This window comes from Myotis davidii, unplaced genomic scaffold (genome assembly GCF_000327345.1).
Source record: "Myotis davidii unplaced genomic scaffold, ASM32734v1 scaffold923, whole genome shotgun sequence".
In the NCBI taxonomy this organism is placed as follows: domain Eukaryota; kingdom Metazoa; phylum Chordata; class Mammalia; order Chiroptera; family Vespertilionidae; genus Myotis; species Myotis davidii.
In genome coordinates this window covers 413,968-419,833 of record NW_006293789.1, presented here as the reverse complement: position 1 = coordinate 419,833, position 5,866 = coordinate 413,968, and the positions used below count along the sequence as shown (strand labels likewise).

The window sequence follows — 5,866 nt, the reverse complement described above, 5'->3', positions numbered from 1 at the left end:
TCCCTGACGCAGCCAGCGGCAATGAGCATGTTTTCAACCACTCAGAGAAGTATGCTGGAGAGTCATGTCTGTGTGAGAGAGTTCCGCCTGCCCAATGGAATGCTCACACCGCTCTACCCCGTGCACCAAAGCACATGAGAGCAAGAGGGCTCCAGGTGAACCCCAGTCCCACAGAGAAAGGAAGGATGATCATGAATCATTTATTTATAAATTGGCTTCACCAGGTGTCCCGGGTGAGGTGGAAAGGGAGAAAATGGCATGGAGAACCCTGGGTGCACAAGGGCACGCCCATGGCCCTGGCTCAGGCAGCCTCCCTCTGTGAGCACCTCCCCAGTCCCCACAATGAAACAGCAGCCAATGGTCACTACCACAGGATCGAATGGAAGAGGTCGGTGCCTTCTAGGACTTTCTGAAGCATGCAAAGTCAGGGGTTGTTTTCCCCTGGCCTGCAGCTGGACGTGACACATCCTCATTCTGGGCTAAGGATGGACTCAAAAGAAAGGGCCAGTTCAGAGAGCCCCTCTCCCACAGAAAGAGAGCAAACTGTGAGGTTTTCATCAGGACACTCCCCACTTCCCTCCCGCTAAGCATGGGTTCCACTTAGAGAACAGCGCACCCAGCCAGACCAGAAGGACACACCAAGGCAGAGATGACCAGGTAGGTGCCCCTGGAGCCCCACAGGTACTTGGCCAAGGGCAGCTGAAAGCCACCAGGGCTCCAGGGTCCGACAGAAGTCCAGCAGTGCCTGTAGGGCAGGCTGGCATTTAACAGTGGCCAACAGACAATTATGCTGCAAGCTGGCAAGGTCTGCAGAGAGACAGGCAACTGGGCAGCCGTGAGTGGAGCTCTCCTATGAAAACTGCCCCGGGTGGAGGCAGGGGCCAGAGGGCTGAGGATAATGAAGTCGCGGTGGCTGTCAGCACTCAGTGCGGGGCCTGCTTAACAAACACCACAGCTGCTCTGCAATGAGCGCCGACTGTCAGCAGCCTCTGCAGTCATCTGGGCGGCTGCTGGCAGAATCCCCTGGGGAAATTTGCAAGAACATTTCTGCTCCTCACATTTTTTTATTTTCATATCTTTTACTATTATTATTAAATGTATTGGGGCGGCATTGGTCAACATGAACCTAAAGGTTTCAAGCGTGGGTTTCTGTGTTACAAGATCTGTATATTGCTCCTCACACTTAGAACTTGCCCTCGTTGCTCATAACTTAAACACGCACTTAGGGAGCCGGTGGCCATCACCAGCCTCCGAGGCCTTGCGATTACAGGCCATTGGAGCCTCATTCCCAGGGAGCCCAGGCCGGGTCTCCTGCCTCTTACCACCCAGTGGTGAGAGTGGAGGTTGACTGCCGTCTGATCAGGCTGGTCCTATGCAACCAAAAGTGTGTGCTTAGGATGTGTGTGGGCTCCTCTTGCTCTGAGCTCGCTCTCTCTCACTCACTAAGACACAAAGTCCATAAACTGTTCATAAGTAAAATAAAGACCTGTAGCTTGGGCCCTGCCCAATGCCTGTTCCCCATTTGGGTCAAAGCACCCTGAGTGTCTGGGAAATAGCACCTCCCCCACCTCAGACTGTGTGCTTTGGTGGATGACATCATTCTCAACACTCTAATGCAGTGGTTCTCAACCTTCCTAATGCCATGACCCTTTAATACAGTTCCTCATGTTGTGGTGACCCTCAACCATAAAACTATTTTCGTCCCTACTTCATAACTGTAATTTTGCTACTGTTATGAATTGTAATGTAAATATCTGATATGCAGGATGCATTTTTATTGTTACAAATTGAACATAATTAAAGCATAGTGATTAATCACAAAAACAATATGTAATTATATATGTGTTTTCCAATGGTCTTAGGCGACCCCTGTGAAAGGGTCGTTCGATCTCCAAAGGGGTCGTGACCCACAGGTTGGCAACCCACAGGTTGAGAACCGCTGCTCTAGTGTATCCTTGTCCTATGGCCAAAGTGAGTGATTCAAAGGTGGCACAATTCAACCTGAGCCCATGAGAATCAGTCCTGAGTTTTTGCTGAGAATATTGGGAATGGATGTCTTTCTAAGAGGAAAGTGTAGCTAGAGTTGGTAGGATAAAAACAGAGCTTCAGGTAGCAATTTTGCCCTCAATGGGAAGAGGCTGCCCGAGAATAAAACCAACACAGAGGAAAGCAGATATTAAAGATATGAGACACAAACCAGACCACTGATGACATGGGCTGAGCCTCCGGAATCAGCCCGACCTGAAGTTCATCCCCTGCATTTTTTCAAATGCATCAGCCAATAATTTGTCTTAATTTGCTTAAGCCAGTTTGAGTTGAGTATGTATCACTTGTAGCCAAATGTCTTAATACAATAAACCTTGACACAGTAATCCCATGTCCAAGAATCTCTTTTAATGTCTAAGAAATGGAAAAACTCTTTAAACACAAAAAGTTCATAGTAGGTTTATGTAATTTATAATCACAAAACACAATCTAAATGTCCAGCAGTAGGGTAATGGTTAAAGTATGGTTTGTTCAAAAAACTGTGCACCTGAAACCAGTATAATTTTGTTAATCAGTGTCACCCCAATACATTCAATAAAAAGGAAAAATAGGCTACATGTAGCTATTTTTTAAATGTTTACAAAAAGTAGTGTTGTTTAATGCTTATATTAGCGTAGTAGTTAGAATAATGCTATTGATGATAAACAGGTGTTATATTTGGTGCCATCAGTACTGGGAAATGATGGGTCTGCCTAATATAGGTGCAGACTGAATGGAGAGCTCAGGACAGGCTTTACAGAGAAGGTGACATTCGAACGAAGACTTAAAGGAGGTGAGGGAATGAGCCATGCAGGCACTTAGAGGAAGAACCTTCCAATGGGAAGAGTCCATGCAAAGGCCCTGAGGCAAAGTGCCTGGCCTGTTTGAAGCTATCAGCAAGAGGGAGGAGAGGAAAGCTATCCCATATAATAAAAACCTAGCGACCAATCAGCAGAACGACCAGGACGACCTGTAAACCAGTCACCATGACGCGTACTGACCACCAGGGTGAAGGCGCTCAACGCAAGCGCTGCCCCCTGGTGGTCAGTGCACTCCCACAGTGGGAGCGCCGCTCAGCTGACTAGGATGAGTGGCTTCTCCCGCTGGGAACCCCAGGCTGACAGGCAGGAACCTGGGCTGCAATCGTTGCCTCCTGGCCCCAGGCTCCCCCTCCTCACTCCCTGTCACCTTTGAAGCTATCAGCAAGAGGGAGGAGAGGAAAGTTGTCTATATAATAAAAACCTAGTGACCAAAACAGCAGAACGACCAGGACGACCTGTAAACTAGTCGCCATGACACTACTGACCACCAGGGTGAAGGCGCTCAACACAAGCGCTGCCCCCTGGTGGTCAGTGCACTCCCACAGTGGGAGCGCCGCTCAGCTGACTAGGATGAGTGGCTTCTCCCGCTGGGAACCCCAGGCTGACAGGCAGGAACCTGGGCTGCAATCGTTGCCTCCTGGCCCCAGGCTCCCCCTCCTCACTCCCTGTCACCTCCTCCAAATGCCTGCAGGCCACACAGCACTGCTGCTGGGCTCCAAGAGCTGACCCTGTGGGACTGAAGCCCACTCTGTTGCCTCTCAGTGCTATTGTCCCTGGGCCTGGCCCCAACCAGGTTCCCTGGAGAGGTGATTGCTCAGCTCCGTGGAAGATGCTAGACCAGGGAGCAGCCATTCAGAGGGTGGGTCCACAGCCACTCAGCTGAAGGGGATGAGCAGTGCTCCCACAGCAGGCCAATCCCTGCAGGCCATGCCTCCCACCAGTGCACGAATCCATGCACAGGGCCTCTAGTATGAGATAATAGATTTCCTTATAGTTTGAGCAAAAAATTAGGTACAAAAGAGCAAGATACAGTCCTGGCCGGTGTGGCTCAGGTGGTTGAGCGTCGTCCCATACACCAAAAAAGGTGGCTAGTTCGATTCCCGGTCAGGGCACATGCCCAGGTTGTGGGCTCAATCCCTGGTCAGGGTGCATACAAGAAGTAACTGGTTAATCAATGTTACTCTCTCACATTGATGTTTCTCTCATTCTCCCTTCTTCCTCTCCCTCTCTCTCTAAAATCAATGAAAACATATTAAAAAAAAAAAAAAAGAGCACCCTAACTGGTTTGGCTCAGTGGATAGAGCATCGGCCTGCGGACTGAAGGGTGCCAGGTTTGATTCTGGTCAAGGGCATGTACCTTGGTTGTGGGTATATCCCCAGTGGGGGGTGTACAGGAGGCAGCTGATCAATGTTTCTCTCTCATCAATGTTTCTAACTCTCTGTCTCTCTCCCTTCCTCTCTGTAAACGATCAATAAAATATATTTTTTTCAAAAGAGCAAGATACAAGATTATATGTGATATAAATAGTTCCACAGTACAACTACTTTTAAAAAAATGCATTGAAAACAACTTGAAAAAAAAATCCCTCAACATATAACAGTGGTTAATCTTTTTAAAATATATATATATATTTTATTGATGTTTTTTACAGAGAGTAAGGGAGAGGGACAGAGAGCCAGAAACATCGATGAGAGAAACATCACCCAGCTGCCTCCTGCATACCCCCCACTGGGGATGTGCTCACAACCAAGGTACATGCCCTTGACTGGAATCGAACCTGGGACCCTTCAGTCTGCAGGCCGACGCTCTATCCACTGAGCAAAACCGGTTAGGGCAACAGTGGTTAATCTTTGGTGGGTAGAAATATGAGAGTGGATTTCTTTTCTTTCAACCTTTTTATATTTTCCACATTTTCTATAACCATCGTAGATAGCCATTCAATCAGAAAAATATCCATTTTATTTGGGGGGAAATTACCCAACTCATAACAATATAACCAAAGATCTAAAAAATAGCAGAAATCAGGTTTGTGATGCACACCTGGGTCAGTGCACTGTGAGCTCATGAATGCCTCTGGCTAACTACCTTACATGTCTTTGCGACACCCAAGATCTGAAATCCATCTCTCCAGGCCAAGTCACCTACACGAGTGGGTTGCTAATTCCCCAAACAGTTCACCAGAGCATGGTGGAGGGTCAGGCAAGTCAGGATGTGGAACACAAGCAAAAATTCACTCCCTGTCTAAGGGACAACCTGCCTCCCAAGATTTTGCTTGTCCTGCACTCTACTTTCATTGATGTGTCAAGCGGGTAATCACAGCTACATTTCCAGAAGCACACATGCAACAGAAGTCTTGAATAAATATTTACACGGGTCTGGCTAAAGACCAGGCCTTCTTTAACTAGGCTGCATTCAGGCCAGAAAGCATTTCAGCTGGAAACTCTAATTCAAACAAAAAGACAGCTGGGAAGTGGAGGGACCCCAGCAACCCATTGTTAGGGCAAAGCCAAATGCAAATCACGCAGCTGAATAATCAGCGGGCTGTACAGAAGGTTGTGGAGGTCCAGACAAGTGCCTTGGAAATGCACAGGGAGGAGAGAGTGCCAGCAAGGCAACTGAGGGTCAATGCCCAGAGCCCCTCAACAAGGAACATTAAACAAAGAGTGCCTGTCCCGTCCCAGGCTAGTTTATCGCAACAACAATGAGGGCCCAGCTGTCATCCTCTCCCAAGTCAGGCAATAATTATCTTGAGCCTTAGCACTCTTTATCAACACCCCAGGCCCCATAACACCTCCAACTTGCTAAATTATCTGACCAGTGAAGCTCTGCTAATAAGTCAATCCCACTTTAATTAGACCATCCCAGTCACACAGAAGCTGGGCAACCACACCCACAGCCATGGCCCTAATCCAACTTGAGAACGCATCTTTCCATCGCCACCTTCATCATCATGCTACTACCCAGGCAGAAGAGGTGCAGCTAAGAGAGGACAAGTTCATTGATGTATGTCCAAACTCAC

At 48.1% G+C, this 5,866-nt stretch overlaps 1 protein-coding gene across 1 annotated transcript in view; it reads right to left on the bottom strand.

Moving 5' to 3' along the window:
* The window catches only part of TMEM163 (transmembrane protein 163), a 251,670-nt gene that overhangs the window by 95,769 nt on the left and 150,035 nt on the right, over positions 1-5,866 (bottom strand). The window lies entirely within an intron of this gene.